We start from the raw sequence: 24,334 nt of genomic DNA, 5'->3' as shown, positions 1-24,334 counted from the left end.
ACGATTGGATTGGGAAGGGTTCGAATTTTTTTTATAGCCGGAGTAGTACTGGGATGGGTGACCTCTCGGGAAGTCTCGGTGTTGCACCCTTCTTTTAACGAAATTTTAAATTGATAATTTGGATAGTTGGCAATAGTTTCTCTATCAGAGTAATGTGGAGATCAAATTTATAAAAAAAAAATTAAAAAAAAATAAAAATAATAATAAACTTTAAACTTAAAAAAGAAAAATAATAATAATAAATAAATTTTTGGGAGGGGGCGGGAATACCCACACCCCCCCCGTACCGCTCCGGTAGCTCTGCCGTCCCTGCCGCAGAGTACTGCGGCAGCGGCAGTACAGAGTACTGCCGGCGGCCGCAGTCCTCTGTGGCAGGCCGCAGGCGGCCTTTAGGATTAAGTCGGCAGGCTTATAAAAAAAATACGCTTTTTTTTTTTAATAATTCGATTTTTTTTTTTTAAGGTTATTCATAAAAAGGTTTTATGAATATTTAAAATTTTTATTTATAAATTTTAATATGTTTTTATAATGTTTTAATAATAATCTTTATTAATATTTAATAATTAAATATTAATGCATTTCATATAGTCTTTTTTTGTAAGTATTAATTTATTAATAATTTTTGGGTAAATATTAATAAATTAGTAATTAATGAAGATATTAAAATAGGTAATTAGAACAATAATTATTGAGTAATTTAATTAAAATTAGTTTAATTAAGTTAATTAATAATGAATTTTATTTGACTAAATTATAAATTTGGATATTGATTTAATGAAAGTTATTATAGAAAAGGGTTAATCGTAAAGGGTAGTTGAGAAAACCTAGTTACTTGAATTTGACATTAAACTGAAACATAAACCTTACCTTAACTCAATAATATACTTTCAAATCCAATCTCCGAGACTTTGATGTTGTCCTTGTGCTTTGAGTGTTTTGGGGTTGTTCTAGTATTGACCAGTTTAGGTTGTTACCAGAGGCTCGAGGTTGTGAATGTGATGTCATGATGATTTGGTTTCGATCTTTCTTACCCTGACCATGGTAATGTGATGAAGTGCTCTATGACATGATTGTGTTTACTATTTGTTATTGCTTTCCAGTTTCCTTGTGTGAAGCTGAGATGTATGTATTTGAGATACCTGACTTAACCATTTTCGAGTCTCGATCAGTTATATTGATAACCATTTTTGAGTCTCGATCAGTTATACTTGGATTGCTTTTCGGTCGCTTGAGAGGACTGAAGTGTTTGTTATGTTCTTGATGATGTCATGTTTTGACTTGACCATTTTGGAGTCTTCGATCAGTATTGTAATTTACTATTGGGATACTTTCTGGTTGCTCATTGGAGAACCATTGGATTTTGTGACTTATCATTGATGCCTTCAGTTACTGATAGAGAACTGTCGTGATCATATGATTACTATTTGATATTATCGGTTGCTCATGAAGAAATGATGTAATTTTGTGGCTTATCTTTTATGATATTTTTCAGTTGCTTGTATAGGACTGAGGTGATTTTATTATGATTCTTGATTTGTAATTTCATGAGCCTAGGGTAGGTTATCTATGTGTAGTGTCGGGAAGTGGCTTGCAATGGGGATCGGGGCCCTAAGAGGCTGCCTGGAGTAACCCATTGTAAGTTGATTTAATAAGTGAAAACATTTACACTAAATGGGAGAAAATGAACCTAACAAGATAATTGTATGTTCTCTCCCATGCCTTGAGTGCTAGTATAGACTAGGATGGGGTAGAGAGAACGCTTGGTTATGACCTTGCATTCCATAGTATGCCTCGTTAGTACGAGAGGATACTAATGGCCGTAGGGATCAGTAGGGACCCGGGATTCCTAAGGGATTTCTCGGGTAACTTCTACGTGACTTTTGCGATGACACTTTCCCGCTTGCATATTAGGTTTCCTACGTGTCTTGTGGTACCTCTGGGATTTAGATGTCGATCTTTTTAGGAACCCTTGAGTTAGCATACTTATAGGTTTTCCTGGACTTAGAGAGTATTTATGATTATAGGTTTTGTTATCCTATTTGGGACTTGAGACTATCTCCTCAGCGCGGTGGGAGTGGACCATTTAGGTTCCACGCGGTCGGGTGGTAGTGCTTTTTACTCTTACCATTGAGAGCCATTTCGTGGTCACTATGGTTGGAGATTTCATGATTGGCATTTACCTACACTATGTTCTTGGATTAGTATGATGGATGGTTAGATTTTATGATAGATGTTTTATCATTATGGATGTATGGATGTATCATGTATGGTGAATAGTTTCATATATTTTTACTGTACTTTGTATCATGGATTTGAGGATGTTGTATCTTGATCTTTACATATGTATATTCTTTTAAGCCTTTCATACCCTGTGACATGTACAGTGGATGAATGAGCATTCCGAATTAATTTGCCAAGGAGCATTCAGAACAAATGTATATTATGGACATTGGAGTTTCTAATTATTCTTTTATATGTATGTGATAGTTGTTAAACTTAGAATTAATTAAATTTAAACGTGACTCAACGTCTTGGGATCTTTAAGAAATGTAACTTGCAATGTATGTTTGTCGATGATTTCATGTTATTGCTTCCGCTACTATTTGTTTGATGTGTATGTCATACTTTCTTACTTTAAAAAATAAAAATAAAAAAAATGTTTAGCAAACTTAGTGAAACTTTAGCTTAATTCTTTTGGATCCCTTGGCGGGGCGTTACACATCCACAAAGTCCAAGAAGTTGTTATGCTAAATCTCTAATTAAAACTTTCAACTCCCATTTCATGATACTTTTTTAAATATTGCAAGTGACTGGTAGGATATAATTTAAATAGTTTTCCTCTTAAACTAATTTATTATAAACTTTTACCTTTTGTCTAGATCCAACCAAGGTCAAATTTGAAATGGTGTATGAATTGGTCTATGTCCAAATGGTTCAAATTGAGCTTGGCGGTTTGGAAATCCAAAGCTAAAGTGAAAGAATAATCTTTTTTTGAAAATCATCTACTTTAAGTTTTTTATTGGAGAACGCCTTTTCTTTCTCTCTACTCATTTCATCATATGTTATTTTTGTCAAAAGATGGAAACTATTAAGCATGCCTTTTGGCTATGTAATCATGCTCAAAAATTTGATAAATAGTTAATTCCTTCATTCTTGCTATATTCCACAGACATTTAAGATAGAAATCAATAGTGGTAGGGTTGTATTCCCTAGAAAGTGTGGTATCAAAATCATTTTGTCACTATATTTTATTGTATATCTAGATGCTTAGATGCAAATTAGTTATCTTTTCTAATGCCTACCTTCCTACATAAGTACTATGTATGGTTTAATTTCATGTATCATTTTGTAGCCATCCTCCATTTCTAAATCCTTAAAAGTGAAAATTAGCTTCAATGAGGAGCTAGAAATGCAAATTTATCAAATTCAATCCCGAGTGCTTGCTATTGCTAAAGTTTACGATGGATCCTTTCACAAAACTGTGAAGTTTATAGCAAGGATCATGTTCTTGGTATTCTTGGAGAAAATTATTATCTTTTGTCATAAAGGTTTTCTTTGTAATGACTTGTTACAGTTGTAGTCTTCCTCTAATTTTTCTTTCATGATTTGTGCCTTAAAGTCACCCACTTTTTGAAATTATTTATTTATTAATATTAACATACATCTTTCCAATAAAATATGTATTGGGTATTGTGATTATAAATTAATTAGAACATGAAATACAATGGATATAATATTTTTAAAGTTAATTTGTAATTTCAAATAATGAGCTATTTTTGGGTGTTACATAGACAATTATGTTTTGTTTGATGAGGTTACATTTGTCACATTAAATCAAATTGTCTCTTTTTTAAGAACTCTTATTTATCTTGAGTCTAATGGATACATTCAATTTATCCTCATTAGCATGTGATAATGTATGAAAAGTTTGTATTGAGGTGCATTTATCTAAAGTTATATAGGTGGATTTATCCAATGATCTTAAAGAAAGTGTTAAATTGAGTTCTTTATCTAAAACCGCTTAACTATTTGTTATCTATTTTAGTCTTCTAATGTAAATTATGATTTGAAATTATTCTTTAACTTCTACTCATCTAAAACCTCCCATGTTGCACATTTTTTGATAAGCAATGCAGATAAATGGATAGCTATTAGTCATAAAGCCAAGAGCTTGAGAATTATATTTTCACCTTAAGTATCTCTAGCTTTAGGGTTACGATAGGTGAGTATAGGACCATGGGTAGAGGAATTAGGGTAAAAATACAATGTTACTTAACCAAAACCTAAAAATGATTTTTTTTTGCTATTAGGTGCAAAGTTTGTTTATGTTTGGTATAACTAGGCCAAAACATATTTACTTTTTAGTATAATGGACATTGATTTTGTAATAATAGATATCCATTTTTCAATAATGGATGTCTATTTTAAAGACTAGATACGTATATATTAATATTAATAAATAAATGCCAAAAAAGGTTATAGGGTTAATGATAACCCATGGGTTTCATAGAGTCTAGAGAAAGCTAAAGGGTTGAAAAAAGGACATTCAAAATTACAAAATTGGTATCCATTTTAGAGGGCACAAATTTTTTATCGCAACATATTTCCTTACTCAGTTTCTACCATTTCACTTTTTTCCTTCAATTATATCAAATTGTCATGGGTTTCCCTTCTAAATAATTTGAGTATTGAGCAATCATTGAGTTTATTATATTTCAAAACTTGTATTAACATCTAAAGATATCTTCTCAACCTTGTTAGCTCTGAAAAATGTTTTTTTAACCCATCTGAAACTCGGTAATGATATCACAACCCCTTTGGCTTTGAAATGCTTTTAAAGTCTAAGCATTGTAGACGTTCTAGAATTTGTGTCCAACTATTAATGAAATTTCATTAAATTCTTAACCTCTATCCTTATACATCATAGAGAAGGGAGTCTCAAATTTATAAAGTGAACTTCATTAAAACTTTTTCCCTAAATAATTTCTCATCCAAAAACAAAATTCCACCAAATTGGATTTACTCTAAACAAATGTTTTTTTTTTTTTCTCTTTTTATGAAATAGACTTCTAAAAATAAAGTTTATATATATATTGGATATAAGCATATAAGAAAGGTTCCAATCTAGGGCACAAAATCTCAAATATTTTTGAAATATAATAGGTAGTGAAAAGAGGTGTTCAAGAATATTTTTGAAGAGTGGACCATATGTTCACAATGCATGTAGTCAAAGATATTCGAAGCCAAATGGGAATTAGGACATCTCTAAAGGGCGATCAATTAATTAATACGTATGAGAACTATTTTACTTGGTTCAAAAGATTCACCCAAGTCTAAGTATTATATTTAGATGTCATCAATGTTATAATTCCTTTTATTGAATTATTTCCTAATATTCAATGTTTATGATTTACCATAAGAGGTTAAACTATTTAATCCATGGAGGTGAAAGAGACCATGTAAAGAAAAAGTTATTTTTACCATTTTTCCTCTAGGAAAAGGATAGAATGATTAGGCATCCTCTTTTGGAAGATCTTATTTTGAGGTCTTAGACAACTGTCAGGGGTTGTAAGTGCATGCATGATAGTTTTGCTAATAATTATTAATTCATATGACAAGAATTTACGATAGAGAGTCCTATATTGGTCCAGGGATGCCCAAATTAGTTAGACACCTTATAATATCTATACGCCGAATCTAAAAGCGACCATCATTTGGGGTGAGTGTGATTTTTTACAAGTAAGTTTTCTACATATTGTTTGGTGATGCCATAATGATATTTATCCTCACAAGTTTCTATACATTGGGGCCATGACATAGAGTTATTCATTCATTCTTGTTCAATATGCAAGGTAATAGAGTGTTATTGGATTTTATAGGGGTTTATAGAGAAGTGTATTGTTGTCATAATCTTCATTGATGACCAATATAACTTCCCTTATTGTTTGTGATGATTTTTTCTTTTCTTAAAAGGGGTTCTCCATGTAAATCTAGTTTTTCATGTGCAATGGTTTCTTCTTCTAGTTTTGATTCTACATATAATCTATTAAGAGTTGAGATTTACTGTCAAATATGAATAATATTAAATTTAAGTTCATATTGCAATCTTTCTTCACCCTTTTTGCAATATTTTATATCAGAGTTAACAATTACTATGAGAGATGAACAACTTTTTGTATAGGTGTTAAAGGATTTTTTCCATAGTGGGAGCTTTTGTTTTGTGGGATTTTTTTGTAGATCGAAGAAAGGTTGTATACCATGATCTTTACTTCTTGTCATGATATTGAGAAGTTAACACTAGGACATGCAAAAGTTGAAATTTTAAGATTTGTTTGAAGAGATAGAGCAATGATTATATATTTTTGAATAGAAGAAACTAGTTAAATCTTAGATGAAGAATGGAAGAGAAATGACAAGAAGGTATGGGGAATCATTTAGTTGAACCTTAGAAACTGTGTCCTCTTGAGAAAGTGGAATACTACCTTGATCTGATAGTATAAATGTCCTTACTAAACTAGCACAAATCACTTTTATCTATTATTTTGATTAATTTCTAAACCTAAAATACTATTTTAAATATTTCCTTCTTCTAAGAAGACTTAACTAAATTGATAATTGATCCAAGATAATGAAGTTAATACAATTTAAAAAAAATTAAATGTCCACTAAATTTTGAATTGTCATTTTACAAAATCACAAAAGCTCAATGGTATGAAAAAGCTTGAGTGAAAAACTCTAAATATTTATTAATCATTCATAAATATATATTTATAAATTTTACATCCAATATATATATATATATATATATATATATATATACAGTTTAATTATTTCTCTCTTTAGTAGATCCATAGTAATTACTCAAACAAAAAATAATTGAAATCAGATTTAAATTTAATTTTAATTAAATTTTTTACTTAAATCATAATTATAACAACAATCTTTATATTTTCACAAATACAAATCTAATCTAAAATTAAGAATAAATAAACTAACAATATTAGTTTAGAGAAAAGCAAGAGCCACAATGGTAACTTCTCTTTTATGTGAAAGATTGAATTTAAAAATCAGAGCTATAACTAAAATTAGATCTTTAACCTCAAAAATATTCAATTTAAATTATGTATCTTTTATCTTTCCTATTTACCTTTTCTCATTTCTTATTTAGTGTTCTTATTTGATGAAAATCCTTTCTTGCTCATTATGATAATAGATCACAAATATGATCACATTTGATTAAAAAAAATGATCCTAATCCTTTTTGCATTTAATATATTACATAATATATTATGTTGGGGAACGTAGCTCTGTAAAAAATGGTCTTTTTGGCCTTTCTTTGGATTGCCAAAGGCAGATTCTAGTTGCGTCGAAATTAAACGATGAAAAAGCGAGGCAATATCCTTCATGATAAATAGTTTTAATTATTAAATCTGGCAGCTGGTTTGCCCGAGAGGTTAAGGGGGAAGACTTAAGATCTTCTGCACATAAGTGCGCATGGGTTCGAACCCCATAGCCAGCATTGGAGTTCTGAAATTTTGTCATTGAGATGTTTATTGAGTTAAATAAATTTATACAACATCCTGAAATATCATTAGCGCATCTAGTGTAGTGGTATCATAGTACCCTCCCACGGTACTGACCGGGGTTCGATTCCCCGGATGCGCAATTCATCTTTTTCTACAGTTTCTTATTAGTACGGTGTCTAATTTGCGGTGAAAAGTTTTCACACATTTTTGCGCCCCATTAAACGAAAATCTTAATGTCTTGCCGTGGCCGTCGTCGTCATGACATTCCGTTCTTTCTTCCTGCGCTTAAACGCACAGTTACCTTCCAAATTAATTTTAAAAAATAAGAACTTTGAGGTTTTTGTCAGTTCACGTCTACATAAAAGCCAGGAACTAATATTTTCATCTCTCTCTATTATTAATTTGTAGATTGAAAATCATGGATTTTTTATTATTGAGGAAGGATAGAAAGTTCAGACATGTTTTTATCCCTACCCATAAGATACGTTATCAACTATAATTGCAATCTATGAACATGTTTTGGCTTCTCTATATTTATTGTCTTCTGAGCATATACCTTGGATGCTGCAGCTTCACCGCCTAGTTCAACGAGATATTTAATTTGGAGATGGTTGCGCGCCGCTCACAATATTAAAGTTTAAGGCAAAGAAAATGCCTCGCCTTTCATGGTATTATCGACAACTAAACTTTAATGAAAAATAGTTATAGGGAGTGAAGAAACAACAATCACCAGTCCTCTCAATTATCTTTCAATTATCACATCATTACATGATAGATTTAACATTACATGACAGCTTAAACATCTTATACTAAGATTAATTCTTACGTTAAAATTTTATATAGTCAAAATGGTCTTATGTTTTTCCAAGTTTTTTATTTATTTTTAATATATAATATTTAATAAAGATGTATTCAATAGATAATCATAATTACAAATGTAGCAAAACTCTCAACCACCAAACTCACATATCTGTAAACTTGAAGTTGTACAAACATCTAAAACATAAACAATAACCATAGGTGAAGAATCATTACTCTTCTTAATTGAATCAAAGTGAAACCCAATTTTGTCTTGAGAGGTGAGTTGGAAGGTTGTCACCCTTAAACAACACATAGTAAAGAAGAAATTAAGCTTGAAAAATTAACTCAATTTTGATATTTAACACTTTTAGCCTACAAATCAAGCCTTAGTATGTGATATTCAAACCATCTATTAGAAAACAACCCAAGTTACATAAATTTTATTGTAATTGCCTCATTGTATTGACAACCTATGTGCTTTCACAATGCCATATGTCTAGGTGCACTCTATATTCATAAATCATTATCATTTTGGGGTTGTATGGATTCTGAAAAGCTTGATCAATACTTTGGCAAGAGGGTAATATCTTATTTGTTTGGTACTTTTGTAGTGCATGAGAGTTTTTTTAACCAATTTTTTTTTGTTGTAGATAGGAGTAGATGTGCATAAGAGAGTTTAACCGGGGGGGGGGTGCGGGGAGAGAGAGAGAGTTGACCGAAAATCTTTGAATTGAACAAATTGTAAGAGAAAAAGGTTTAGATCTAAACTAATGTTTTGAGAGATAGTTTTCCTTCATATTGTGCATTCATTTAATTTTCTATTTTTATTTTTTCTTAAACAATAACAATATGTCATATGAGGTCAACAGTTCTCTAGTTTTTAGACAAAGATGATTGCTAATTTTTTTGGAAAAAGCAAGTCAAATTTGACTATTCAACGCTTTTAGCCTAAGAATCAAGCCTTAATGTGTCATGTTTAAGTCATGCAACTTTTTATGCTAGCTTCCACATGAATAGCCAAATTCAGATTCACTTGTAGTTGGATTGTAACACCCTACCAAGGGATCCAAAAAAATTAACCTAAAGTTTTACTAAGTTTGCCAAACATTTAAAAAAAAAAAAGAACAACATGCACATCGAACATAAAGTAGCAGAAGCAATTCCATACAATCATACAGAAGTAAACATAACAAATTACATTCCTTAAGGATCCCAAGACGTTGCGTCACATTTAAGTTTAATTAATACTAAGTCTAATAAATACCACATCCACATGAAAGAATAATTACAAATCCAAGTCCATTTAAATAATATACGTTTGTTTCAAATACCACTTGGCAATAAAATTCGAAATGCTCAATCATCCACTGTACATGTCATAGGGTATGAAAGGCTAAAAGAATATACATTTATTAAATAGGATTCACCATCTCTCTAGTATCCATGAAACAAAGTACAATACAACAACTGAAAACATCCATCATAAAGATATAACCATCCATCATAATATGCAAAGATAGAATGAAAGGAAAAGCAAACAAGAACCTCCAGCCATGACAACAATGGACGGATCTCAATGGTAAGAGTAAAAAGCACTTCCACCTGACCACGTGGTAACCCAAAAAGGCCCACTCCCACTGCCCTGAGGAGATAGTCTTAAGTCCCAAACATGATATCAATCCAAAAATAAAAAGTAATATCTAAGTCAAGGAAACCCTAAAAGTAATCTAACTCAAAGGTTTCAAGATGAATCGACATCTAGACCCAGAAGCAAATATAGACACATAGGAAATCTATACTGCTAGTGGGCAAGTGTCATCGCACAAACCAACTCTAGGGTTACTCGACTAGTCTTTTAATCCTCTAGCCCCTAGTGACTCTATGCAACACTAGTATCCTTTCGTACTGACAAGGCATACTAATGAGTCAACTCTAAGGTTACCCGACTAGTCTTTTAATCCTCCCATATAATAATTTTTAATAATTAATAATTTTTTAAAAAGCTCCAGCAATACCCTGATAGGGAAAATACGGCCAACTAGTCAAATTTTCAATTTAAATTTTCTTTTTCAATTCAAAACCCTTCCCGATTTAAATCTCAATTTGTAAAATTTCTGAACAAGGATTCTATGATATTTTAATCTTTATGTATATAGAAGAAATCAACATGCATACCAATAATTCCAAATTACAATATTAAAATATTCGTCATAAAGAAATTCAGATAAATAATTCATAGTCACGAAGAAGATAGGAATATTTAAATAATGTAATTAACTAGGTGAATCAAAACACAAGAACCTACGTGGTTCTGATGCTAAAATCATGAACAGACAAAAGATTTGTGAGAGAAATTTCTTCTCTCAAAACCTTCTCTCTGAAAATTCCTTCTCTAAAATTCTCGATCCTTCAAAAATGAACCCTCAATTGCTGATAAGGAGTTCTCTCCTAAATTCAGGGCATTACTTGTGTAATCACCCGAGAGGACTCCTTGCTCACAACTTTTTAACTCTCTATTATCTTTTTCGAAACTTCATGCACACTTTATCTAATTTTAAATATCTTTATTTAAATTTATTTGCCTTCTCTTTTTAAATTTATTATATTTTAATCTCATGCATACTACATGAAATTTTAAATTTTTTTAATAAATTAATATCTTTTCTATTCTTTAATTTATTTTCAAAGCATTAATTGATAAAATATTTATTAACTTAAGTAATAATAATATCTATCATTTATTTAAAAATGATCTCCTAAATATATTATAATTAAATAAATATTATTACGCTCTAAAATTAAACTTATAATTTTATCTTTAAATTTAATTCTTTTTATTTAATTGATTTTCTAATTGATTAAATATAATTAAATATTAAAATATCATAATAATTTCCATTAAATCAAATCATTAATTTAATCTTTTAATTTGACTTAATTAATAGGAAAATCACCAAAGACCTATAGGATGAAATATGAGAACCCATCATAAAATACCACATACAAGATCAAACTAAAAGGTTATAATCATGAATTTAAGTAATACAACGCATTCAAAAGGTAATCATCTCAAATACTTGTCCTAATTTTCTAGGACAAATGGGTTCAAAGGTTAGGATTAGGACTCAAGGATTTATCTCCCCTCTCTTACCATTGAGATAATGCAATAGGGTATGCTCATCCTGGCAATTCAAGGAAGTCGATACCCAGTACCTACAATCTGCATAAAATCCATACATGCGCAAACACATATATACTAAGCTAAACAGGCAATGGTAGGAAATGGTGCATCATGTAGATCCTGACTAGTAGGTGACTATGACTCCTTCCTTAACCACATCATAAATGCCATACATAAAGAAAACATATACGCACACCATACACATGCAGTATGGGGTAAGTATCCATAAGAAAACACGTATAACCATCTATCTAACAAATCATCATCAAATAACTGAAATCACTATAATAATCATCATCATGCATAGATGAAGTAAATAATACCAAGTAGTCTCATCATAAAATCAACTGAATATGAAACAATATCTAATACTCTAAAAGATAATGCTACTAATCATTAAGCATAAAACTCGCCTAAAAGAGTTTTACAATAATAACAAAATGTAAACTAGGGGCAGGCATTGCATGGAAAAACACTCATGGCAATGATGATGCATCTGAAACCATGGGCAATTGATTTATTTTCTTATTTAGCTTCCATTTGCATATCAAAAAATTTATATTATATTGTCAACTAGAGCAGAGAAATGACAAATAATTTAGAGGGCACATGTGGATACATATCCAACACACAAGTTCTAAGAACTACTTCATTCAATAATGAGATTACTCACAAAACATTATTTGAAATTGAATGCAACAATATGGTTTTGTGTTGTTGTTGATAAACATTGTTTCCTTTTTCTTATGATTTTTTTTGAATATTAATCGAGAATCATTTTGTTTGATATGTTTTTTTTAATTGTCTTCTAGCATTAATAAATTTCCTAATCATTCTTACTTTTACTCATAATTTGAAAGGTCTTGGAGCCAACGTTGGAAACTTATGAATTCGTTTAGGTAAATATTCTTTTATTTGACCAGTCAACTAGCCAATCAAGATAATGAGTTAAAATATCATGCACCAAAATATTATAGTTGATTATCATTTTTAAATTTTTAGGAATTTTAAAGTATGTTTTTTTTGCTTTTGATTGGTAAGAGCAAGCAGAGAAATCATTTTTACTACAGAAAAATAAAAATTACTAACATTAATCCTCATCAACCTTACACACCAACATAACACTGAAGATGTCGCTTTGCACGCACAAGAAGGGCAAGAGCAAGTGAGGCAATCCCTTCCATTTCAAGGTCTCATCTTTCCACTAGATTATCCCCAACTTTATGTGCCACAATGGTGACCTCACCACTAGAAATGGCACTGATGGTGATTAGGGCCAGTCTTGAATAACCAATTATGTTAGGGTTTGTGCAATCTTGTTTTAATTCTCTTTTAAATTGAATAGGGTTTGTGTTGAGAAAGTGATGTTGATCTAGCACATCTTTTAGTCCTCACTGAATGTTAAGACTTTCCATGCAAATTTGGTTTTCTCTTGCGGAACAACCAAGTAGAGCTCCAAGTTTAAATATAATGCATAAAATCCATGAGTTATGCATGTTTTAACAAGAACTTCAATTATTTTTTAATGATACATTAAACTGATGTATACAAGCTCTAAGCTCTATAAAAGAACACAATTTGATTGTTTTGATAAGCTACAAAATGCAAAGTGTAGCAACCTACAATATGTAATAGATTGGTAATTGCAATGAAATAAAATTGTGTGTTTGTGTAGTTTGCAGTATTCTATTCTATCCTATTTTTCCCTATGTTTTGGATTTTGCAATTAGTATTAGAGTTGTAAGGAAACATTTTGGGTATGATAGAGAAAAATGATAAGCATGACTACAAATTTGAGCAAGGAGATCAATGGAGAGAAGAGCTAGAACTTGTGTCTGCCATTGAATCAAAGTAGAAGAAAAGGGCTTCGGATATAAAGAGTGTTTGTGACATTATCAAGTGTATATGTTTTGAAGAAGATTAGAGTATGAAAGGTGTTTCTAGGAATGTATGATGGTTGCAGATTGGTTGAAGGAAAATAGAAGGTTGTGCTAGAAAGAATATATGTGTTTTTATTTGTCAAAGGAAGATAGAAGATTTATAGAGATTGAAGGAGAGATCTATTTTGTGCAAACCAAGAAAGATACCCACTAGTAGAGGTAATTCATTTGTGTAAGAAATCATTTTCTTAAACGATGAAATATGGAAAGAAGCTTAAAATTTTTTTGAGCTTGATTCGCAAACAATAAATTTTAAATTATGAATTAATAAAATTGGACAAGTCTAATTTAGAATTGATGGAGAATTTAAATAAGGTTTGGAAAGAAGAGATGAATATTTGTGTCAAATTGAGAAGCTTGAAAAAGAATCAGACGGGGTTAAAAATGAAAATGTTAAATTGAAGGACAATTTAAAGTTGTTTGATGAAGTTAAGAAGAAAATTGAAGATTTGGAAAAGAAGTTACAAGTTTTGGGAAAAGAAAAGAAAAATTTTAAATAAAAGAAATCAATTTGTGATGTCTCTTTTAGCACATAAGATTTGGTTTTTTCTCCTGATTTATTTGTTTTGTATGGTGCACCTAATATTCTATTAGGTAAGTATGAAGGTAAGGATGTATCTAGAAGTTTGGATGCAATTTATCATGATGATAATATAAGTTGTTTTAAGAATAATATTGGTTTGAAGATTATGCTAAAAATGGGCTTTAAAGGAGGCAGATTAGGAAAACATGGGAAAGGCATGAGGGAATCCATCTAGCCCATTTGGAGGCCAAAACATGAAGCCTAGGATTTGGTAAAAGAGAGAGATTTGATGCTGCTAGTGTTATAGGTTCAAACAAATTAGTTTAGAGTAAGGAATGTATTTCATTTTCCCATTGTCATAGAGAATGACATTTAACAGATAAATGTTGGGATCTTCACCCTTGTCAAATTTGTGGATTGAAGAGTCATAGTGACAAATCATTTTGGAATAGAAGTTGTGATGGATAATCTATGAAAAGTTGTATGCAAATTGATTATGGATGGATCGATGGGTCTTATTGGCAAAAAGTGACAAGGATGTTGAAAAGGTTGTATAAACCTCAAAGTTTGCATGTCAAAAGTGACAATGTTGGATCAAGGTTCCAATTTTTGAGAGAAGTAGTTGATGACTACTTGCTTTGATTGGCACATGGAAGTGTCACGAGTCTTCTCTATGTTAGAGAAAGAAGGGGGATATTGAGCCTTGTGATCTCTCATGAAAAATAGAAATTAATAAACAATTAGTTGATTTCTATTAGAAGTGCTATGTTAGTCTATCAGACTCTAGTGATAAAGAGTTATACTATAAGGTGAATGGATAGGGTTGAGTCCTGTTAGATGAAAAACTATGAGTAGCAACATCAAGGGGGAGCACGTTGAGAAAGTAATGATGATCTAGCACATCTTTTAGTCCTTAATAAATGTTAAGACTTTCCATGCAAGTTCCTATGTACCACTTTTACTAGTCATGCACAATTTAGAAATTCAATTTACTCTTGTGGAATATCCAAGTGAAACTCCAAGTTTAAATATAATGCATAAAATCCATGAGTTATGCACATTTTAACAACCACTTCAATTATTTTTAACATTGCATTAAAACTGATGTGTATGGGCTCTAAGCTCTATAAAAGAAAATAATTTGATTGTTTTGATAAGCTGTAGAATAGAAAGTGTACCAACCTACAATATGTAATAGATCTATAGTTTCAATGAAATAAAATTGTTTGTTTGTGTAATTTTTTAGTGTTATGTTCTACCCTATTTTCCCCTATATTTTAGATTTCATAGTTTGGTTAAAATGGACACATGCAGTTTATCAAGGGATACCATATCCATTATGTGAAACTAATTTGGTCTTTCCTCTCAGGTATCCATCGCCACCACACTCATCATTATTAATAGCAACATTAACATGAGATTCTAAGGTACACAGTTCTGATAACACTGTAAAGAGATCATCCCCACCACAATAAAAACCTAAAATTTGACCAACCAAAAAATAAACTTGTGGGTTACCATATGATTGTAGATCAGTGTCTAGTGTGTAGTTGATGTAGGGACAAACAAATTTAAGAGGAACAAGCCCTACTTAAACCTACAAGCATCCCCTACTTAGAGTTACACACAGAAGCAACATACAAATTAATTGAACAAAGAGAATAAAAAAATAGGTTCCATGCAACCATACTAATGTAATCAATTAAATTTCATAGAAGAAATCCAAAAATGCTCCACTGTGAGGCCTTCTAGGTTACGACCATATACAATGAAATCAAATCCAAGCTCACATTCTACCTTCTTCACTAGGATCTTCAAATGATCTATCTTACTACCCTCTCCCCATTTTTATTTCAACATCAACCCAAGATCCTTATATAGCTAGCTAAGCCACAAGTCGACTATTCAAGCATTTATGTTAGAAATTTATTTAGCACTATCCTCGAGATTCATGAAAAGGGGTCTTGGGTACTATAAGTTGAGTGGTTGTATTAGGAATTGAAAGATCAATATTTTGGTGCAATAGAAACCCCACTCTAACAAGTGGTATCAGAGCTTGGTCATAGGTTTATATCCTCAGACCCTCGAGTAACGTTGAGGGGGATATTTTTAGAAATTTATTTGAGTGCTCTGCTCAGGATTCATGACAAGGGCTTAACTACCTCTTGTGTACTATGAGTTGAGTAGTTATATCAGGCATTGATAGATTGGTCTTTTGGTGTAACAAAAAACCCACTCTAATAATTTAATTACATTATATGTTCACCTTAGGGGAGTAAACCAAAACCATCACAAATCTTAACATAAAATGATGCACACTTAGAGGTGGATCAAAATGTATGCAAGGAATCATCTCCTAACTGCACAACACATAACATTAACATATGAAACCACACCAATCAAGATAACATGCTACATAGGAAGGAAAATCAAAGGAACATGAATCGTGAAGAATGACGTATAACTCCAAGAATATGTAACTTCAAAGATTGCACACTTAGGAGAAGGATCTAGGATAGGTCCTCAACATGGTGTTAACTGTAGATAACATGAAACAATAAGTAGCAATGATTACATTACAAACAATATGTTTGAACAAAAAATAAGAAATATCTTTGGTTGATGCAAGATTTCTCAAAGACCCAAGATTCTCTTGCATCAGAAACTTGGGGTTAATAAAGTACTGATGTACACATCAAACATTCTTCATATTTTGACCTAGATCATAAAGATCCAACTCAATGTGTATAATCCAAGAACTATCTTCGACTAGTTTATGATTCCACTGAACAAGTTATTCCAAATAATCTTTTCCTCTGGTGCTTTTTCTTATCCTGGTATCCAAAATTATTTCAATGCCTTCAACTTGTTTCTTAGGATAATCTGGTTTATCGACTACTTCATGATCTGATTCATGGTACTCATATATATATATATATATATATATATATATATATATATATATATATATATATATATATATATATATATATATATATATATATATATATGCAGTATTGAATATAGGTGAAATATCCATATCCTCTGGTAATTCAATCTCAAAAGCATTACCACTTTCTAACTTCTTCAAAATTTTATGAGGCCCAAATTTCTTCATTTTCAACTTGCTGTAAGTTCCAACTAGAAATCTATTCTTCCTCATGTAAACCATTACTTCATCACCAATTTAAAAATATTTATGTCTTCTTTTTTGATTCACTCATTCCTTATATACTAGATTACTGTTGTTCAAGTTATCTTTAACTTCTTGATGTAGTTTCTTCATGAAATCAAAAAATTCTTTAGCCTCAACAATCCTATTTGTTTCCATGCTCAGTTGCCTCAATTCTATAGTTCCCTTAGGATGAAATCCTATAACAACCTCAAATGGTGTTTTCTTAGTAATTCTATTCATAGAATCATTATATACAAACTCTGCTTGTGCCAAAGCTAAATCCCAATTAGCAAGCTTATCTCCAACCAAACATCTCAACAAGTTACCCAAACTTCTGTTCACAACTTCAAATTTTTTTTTATGTCTAAGGGTGAAATGTAGAACTAAACTTCAACTATATAGTTAGCTTCTTCCAAAGTGTCTTCCAAACATAACTAGTAAACTTAATATCTTTGTTTGAAACAATAAATTTAGGTAAACCATGCAATCTTACCACTTCCTTGAAGAATAACTCAGCTACATGTAATGCATCAAATGATTTTTCACAAGGTATGAAACAAGTCATCTTTGAAAATCTACTAACCACAACAAAGATAGCATCATTACCCCTCTAAGTTCTAGGTAAACCAAGAACAAAGTCCATACTGATGTCTTCCCAAGGCTTATCAGGTACAGGAAAAGATGAATACAATCCAAAATTCTAATTGGTTCCTTTTACTATTTGACAAATTCTGCAACCTTTTACCATTTTCTACACATCCTTATAAATCTATGGCCAAAAGTATCTATTTGAAATCAATTTCATTGTCTTATCAATCCAAAATGTCTAGCAAGTCCACCACTATGTTTCTCCTTCATTATGTTTTCTCTCATAGATCCTCTAAGTATGCATGACTAAATTCCTTTAAACAACATGTAGATTCCTTAATGAAACAATCAACCCACTTATCACTCACTATTTTTCTTTACAAGATTTCCAAGGTTTTGCAAAATCAAGATCAGTCTCATATAAATGCTTCAAATAATCAAAATCAAGTACCTCAACTCTCATCTCTATTTGCTAATTTATTCTTTGGCTCAAGGCATCAACAACTTTATTCAATTATCCACTTTTAGGCTTCAATGAAAAGGAAAAATTGCGCAAAAAACCAACCCACTTCATATGTCTCGGATTCAACTGATTATGACTTTCCAAATACTACAAAGCTTTATGTTTAGTATACAACACAAAATCCTAAGGCATCAAATAATGTCTCAACTTCTTCAAAGTTTGAAGAATAGCATAAAATTCCTGATCATAAATTCAATATTTTCTCTTAGAATCATTCAAATTCTCACTAAAGAAAGCTATAGTCCTTCCATCTTGACTCAAAACAACTCTAATTTCACTTCCACTAGTATCACATTCAAATTGAATTTTTTTACTAAAATCAGGCAAGGAAAGTGTAGGCAATTCCTCAATATTTTGTTTTAATGTTTCAAAAATTCTTTGTACTGCATGTGTCCATTTGAAATCATTTAACTCCTCTCATAGTTTCAGTCATATCATTACAAATAGAATTGAAATTTCTAATAAACTTACTATAAAAACTTGCAATCCATGAAATGATCTTACCTCTCCAACATTCTTTGGTGTAGGCCAATCTAGAGTAACTCTCACCTTTTTAGGGTCCATCTTTAGTCCATCAGCTGAAATTACAAAACTGAGGTATCCAATTTCCTACTTGATGAAGGAACACTTCTTCAAATTAATTAACAACTTTTCTTCCTTCAATTTCTACAATACTTGTCTGATATGCTCAAGATGCTCTTCCTTACTCTTATTGAATATCAAAATGTCATCAAGATATACAATCACAAATTTACCCAAAAATTTCTTCAAAATCTCATTCATCAACCTCATGAAAGTACTAGGTGCATTAGTTAAGCCAAATGGCATAACCAACCATCCATACAAATCTTCATTAGTCTCATAGTTTTACATTCATCTCCTTCTCTGATTCTAATATGATGATAGCCATATCTCAAGTCAATCTTTGTAAAATACTTTGCTCCACTCAAACTATCCATTATGTTATCCATCCTTGGTAATGGATATTTGTCTTCATTGTTATCTTGTTTTTAGCTCTGGAATTAGTCACATTCTCCATTCTCCATTCTTTTTAGGTGCTAACATAATAGGTACTACACAAGGACTCAAACTTTCTCCAATCAAACCATTCTCAAGAAACTCTTGCACTTGTCTATTTAGCTCAATCTTTTCATTGGGTGTCAATCTATGTGGTGCTTTATTAGGAAAGCTAGCTATGTATCAAATCCATACAATGACTTATACTTCTCATAGGAGGAAAACCGTTAGGTACATTATTATAATTGAATTCATGAAATCTAATCAGCAAAGGTTCAATCTTAGGTGCATGTTCCAAATCATCTTGTTTCTCAATATTTCTAGGAATCAAAGCATAAAAAACATTCTATTCTTTCATTTCATTTTCAAATTTATTATCCTCTACTGGACATACTCTTATTGTAGTATAATGACTTTCATCAAAATTTTCCACCAAAGGCAACAATATTTGTTTCTTTCCTTCCACCCAAATATCATAGTGATTCAATCTACCATCATGCAAAGCTTTTCTATCATATTGTTAAGGTCTACCCAAAAGAACATGACAACAATCGATAAGCATAATATCACACAAGACTTCATCATGATAATTTCCAATTTTAAATTTGACAAGGTATTGTTGACTTACAAGTAAGTTATGATCCTTCTAGATCCAAGAAACATGGTAAGGATTAGGATGTCTCAATCTCTACAACTAAAATTTGTTAATGAGGTCTTTGGATGCCAAATTATCTAAACTTTCACTATCAATGATTACTTTGCAACATTTTTGAGGGATTTTACATATGGTTTTGAATTTTGTTTTTCTCAAAATAGGTTCCTCATCAACTTCTTCATTCCACAAGATCCTCCTTAACGTTAGGTTCTCACCATTTTCAAGTTCATTAGGGGTTTCAACAACTTCTTCACAAGCTAAAGTATTTCTTCTGTTACCTCCAATCTTCTTTCTAGAGCTAGTACATTCAAAGGCCCTATGTCCTTCTTCACCACATTTGTAACAAGTACCTCTAAACCAAGATCTCTCTTCTCTTTTTCTACTATTATTATTCCTAGAGTAACCGGTATAGCTACCTCTAGAGTAATTACCTCTTTTAGTAGGTTCATCTATCCATCCCTTATCTTGCATTGTTTCATCAGATCTGCTACTTTCTCCATAGGTTCTACCTCTACTTCTTGAAATCTACCACCTCTTCCTCTTTGCCTTTGTTCATGTATCTTTGATAATCTTTCTTTAGCCTTCAAAGAAAATTGATATGCCTCTTCCATGATATCCATCTTAACATAGTTGATCTCATCTTGAATTGATGCTCTCAGGCCATTTAGGTATCTAGCCACTTTCTCAAATTCATCATCAACATGTCTAGATCTAATATCCAACTTGTATAATTCCTCAGTATATTCCTTGACACTCATATCCTTTTGTCTCAAGTTTTGTATCTTTCTCAACAAACTAACCTGGCAGTCTGCGGGGAGAAACTTCTTCATCTTTTAAAGCATCGTCATCTATGTTTTGATATTTTCTTTTCCTCTCTTTTATCTGTCAATTTGCAAGTGATCCCACCAAAGAGATGCATGACCTTTCAACTTTGTGATTGTAATCTTAACCTTCTTATTATCAAGAGTACCTTCATACTCAAAATATTTTTCCATCTTAGAGATCCAATCCAACAATGCATCAGTCTCAATTTTTCCATCATAGTGAGAAACTTGTACAATAGGTCTGGAATTAGCTTTAAACAAAAATCTCAAAAGTCTTTTTGAATATGGCACTGCCTCTTCTTCATCATGAACATCTTCAAGATGTACACCTCTTCTATGAGTTGTCTCTACAACTTTAAGCCTAGTTGCAATTTGACTCAACATGTCCATAATAGCATTGTCCAAATTTCCTCTACCAAAAATCATCTTGACAATAGTTCCTACATGACCATAACCTTCTACAAGTTATAGGTTAAATTTTTGATCTTCCACCCTATAACCAATCTAGAAAGGTTCTCCATGATCCAATCTCCAAGAAATAACTATGCTTTGATACCACCTAATTTAGGGACGAGGAAGATTTAAGAAGAATAAGCCCAACTTAAACCTATGGAAATCCCCTACTTAGAGTTACAAACAGAAGCAACATACAAATTAATTGAACAAAGAGAATTAGAGACCAGATTCCATGCAACCATAGTGATGTAATCAATTAACTTTCATAGAATAAATCCAAACATGCTCAACTATGAGGCCTTCTAGGTTACAACCATATACAATAAATTATGAAATCAAATCCAAGCTCACATTATATATTCTTTTCTAGGATCTTCCAATGATCTATCTTGCTACCCTCTCCCCTTTTTTATTTCAACATCAACCCAAGCTCCTTAAATAGCTAGCTAAGCCACAAGTCATCTAGTGAGGCATTTAATTACATTATAGGTGCACCTTAGGGGAATAAACCAAAACCATCACATATCTTAACATAAAATGATGGACACTTAGAAGTGGATCAAAATGTGTGCAAGGAGTTAGCTCCTAACTTCACAACAAATCAGGTTAACATATGGGACTGCACCAATAGAGATAAAATGCTATGTAGGAAGGAAAATTGAAGGAACATGAATCATGAAGAATGACACATAACTCTAGGAATATGTAACTTCAAAGATTGCACACTTAGGAGAAGGATCTAGGAGAGGTCCTCAACATGATGTTAATTGCACATAACATGAAATGATAAGTAGCAAAAACTACATCACAAAAAATAGACTGGAATAGAAAACAAGAAATATTTTTGGTTGATGCAAGATTTCTCAAAGAGCCAAGATGCTCCTACATCAGTAGTTGGCTCACTAAAGTAGAGTTGGCTTATCAGCAACAAGAGGTTTTGTGTAGTAGAGCCATGAAAAAGGCTAGCTAGTTAAAAAATCTTGAGAGGTAGGATTACTGGATTCTGCAAATGAAATCAGTCCTAGAACCAATAAAATTGGGGTGGTTAATAAAAGACCCATAGAGAATAGAAGTGTGAAATACATTACCAGTGCTCACCTTGTTTATGAGAGCCCTCTATGGATATTTCCTAGACTTTTTAGTTCTAGATTAGTTGGGTGCTAAAGAAATAGTTTCTCTTTAGATAAGGATGACTTTTCTAAGTGAGGGCTCAAAACTAAGGCCAAAGGCCACATGTTGATGATAAGAAAGCTATGGAAGTCAAGTCTAAACAAACCAATCTAGAAGTCCTAGAATTGTTTTTTTTTTTGTTGCATTAAATGATTACTCATCGATTGATAAAGAGAAGCAACAAGTGAAGGCTAAAAGGCAGCTTAGTGTGAGACCCAAAAATTTTTTCAAAGGATTTGGGAAAGATGGTGCAACATTTTATGGTGTGCCTTTTCTTGTTTCTAATGATGGGAACCAAACTTCAAGGGTAAGTGTTGGTAAGAGCCAAAGTAGGGGTTGGGCATTCTCTAGTGCAACAAGAATCTTTAAGTATAAGAAACCTTCTAGGAAAACAATTAGTATCAACAACATTGGTTTCATGAATCAGGATACAAATAAGCTTTCCAATTCTTATTCAACTGATAAAACTCTTAAAGGAGATTGAAAGAGGGTAAGTTTGAATTTACCCCCTAAGAAAATTTTCTACATTGGTTAAACTTATTGGGTGTACACTAGGATTCCCTTTGAATTGCTTAAGGAAGGGCCCACCCCAACAACACAACACTCCTCATACTATGCCCATAGAGCCATTATTTTATAGACTCAAACCAACTAACATCTTGAACATCTACATCTAGATACCACCCATAAGAGTAATAGTAATAGTAATAGCTCGAGTGTATTACATATAGATACTATGTCACTACTTAGTGTACACGCATCAAAGTTGTCTCAAGTTGACAAAATAAGAGTTTATAATCTTTGTAAGCATATAGTTCACTTTTAAACCAATTCAAGAAATAGTGCAAGGGAGAAAAATATGGATTCTTTTTCTTTTCTTGTTATAACATTTCTTACAGGTTTGGATTTTAGTGGTCATTTGTATAGGTTAACTTGACGTTGGGCTTTTATAGGTAGTTCTCATTATGGGAATACTAGTCCCTCCTTTTAGGAGGTAAAAAAATGTCAAAAAATACCATGGAAATTACATTCAATCCATTCATGGAGTCATCTAGAAATATGAACAATAAATTTCCAGTCTATCTATTATTAATGACTTTCCATGATACAAATAATTGTCAATCTAGCTATTGTTAATGGAAAACTATAGAGGGATGGTCTCCTCAAAATTGGATGATTTAAATGTTTTTTGATGGTCATCTCTCATTGAATGTATACAACAACATCTCAATTCCCAATATGGGAGACTGCATGAATACATAGAATAGGGAGCATAACATGTTGTTGGGAATAATCAAAGACTTACAAGCATATTGGTGTAAGTGTTCCAAGGCTTTCTTGCACTACTACTAAGAGACCTAGCTTATATCTTCTAGGAACCTAGTCTCCTCTAGGTCCTAATTGTCTTAGGTGATTAACTAAGTCCAATTCCAACTCTTCTCAAAGAGTCCTTAACCCTTGTGCTAACCTTGAAAGACAAACACCTTTAGATAGTACTATCCTTCACCCTCACTTAAAAAACTCCAAGCGCCACTTGCTCGCAAAATCCATTCTTCATTGTAGGGGTATCTATGGACATGAGAAAATTCCATTTTCTTCCTTTTTTTATCCATTTGGAGAGATCTTTAGGTCATTTCCCTATCGATTTCAAGATTTGGTCTCTAGGAAGCCTCTCTAGGCCTAGTTCCAATTACCCCTTGAAAATGACTAATTTCACTTTCTTGCCAAAACTTTCCAAAAAATTTGGAAAACCAATCCCAAACTCAAATATCATTTTGGATTCTCTAAAGGATTCTATAGGTTTAAGACTCCTAGGTTATCCTACAAGGGGTTCCTACTATTTAGGTCTAATAGGGCTAAAAGGCATATTTCTTAAGAATTCATTGGTTTCTTGTTCAAATCCCACTCTCATGGATTGATAAACCCTAGATCCTTATAACATAGCAAGATATGTT

The 24,334-nt window shown here is 31.8% G+C and overlaps 2 non-coding genes across 2 annotated transcripts; both read left to right on the top strand.

Moving 5' to 3' along the window:
- The first annotated feature begins 7,436 nt into the window (after positions 1 to 7,436).
- On the top strand, positions 7,437 to 7,519 carry TRNAL-UAA (transfer RNA leucine (anticodon UAA)). Its single transcript has one exon. It is a non-coding gene; the product is annotated as a tRNA-Leu (tRNA).
- Positions 7,520 to 7,594: 75 nt separating this feature from the next.
- TRNAG-CCC (transfer RNA glycine (anticodon CCC)) lies at positions 7,595 to 7,665 on the top strand. The gene has a single exon. It is a non-coding gene; the product is annotated as a tRNA-Gly (tRNA).
- The last annotated feature ends 16,669 nt before the right edge of the window (positions 7,666 to 24,334 follow it).

This window comes from Cupressus sempervirens, chromosome 3 (genome assembly GCF_028749045.1).
Source record: "Cupressus sempervirens isolate cs-2001-9-10 chromosome 3, ASM2874904v1, whole genome shotgun sequence".
NCBI lineage: Eukaryota > Viridiplantae > Streptophyta > Pinopsida > Cupressales > Cupressaceae > Cupressus > Cupressus sempervirens.
Note: the sequence above shows the minus strand (reverse complement) of the source record. Positions and strands in the feature narration are given on the sequence as shown.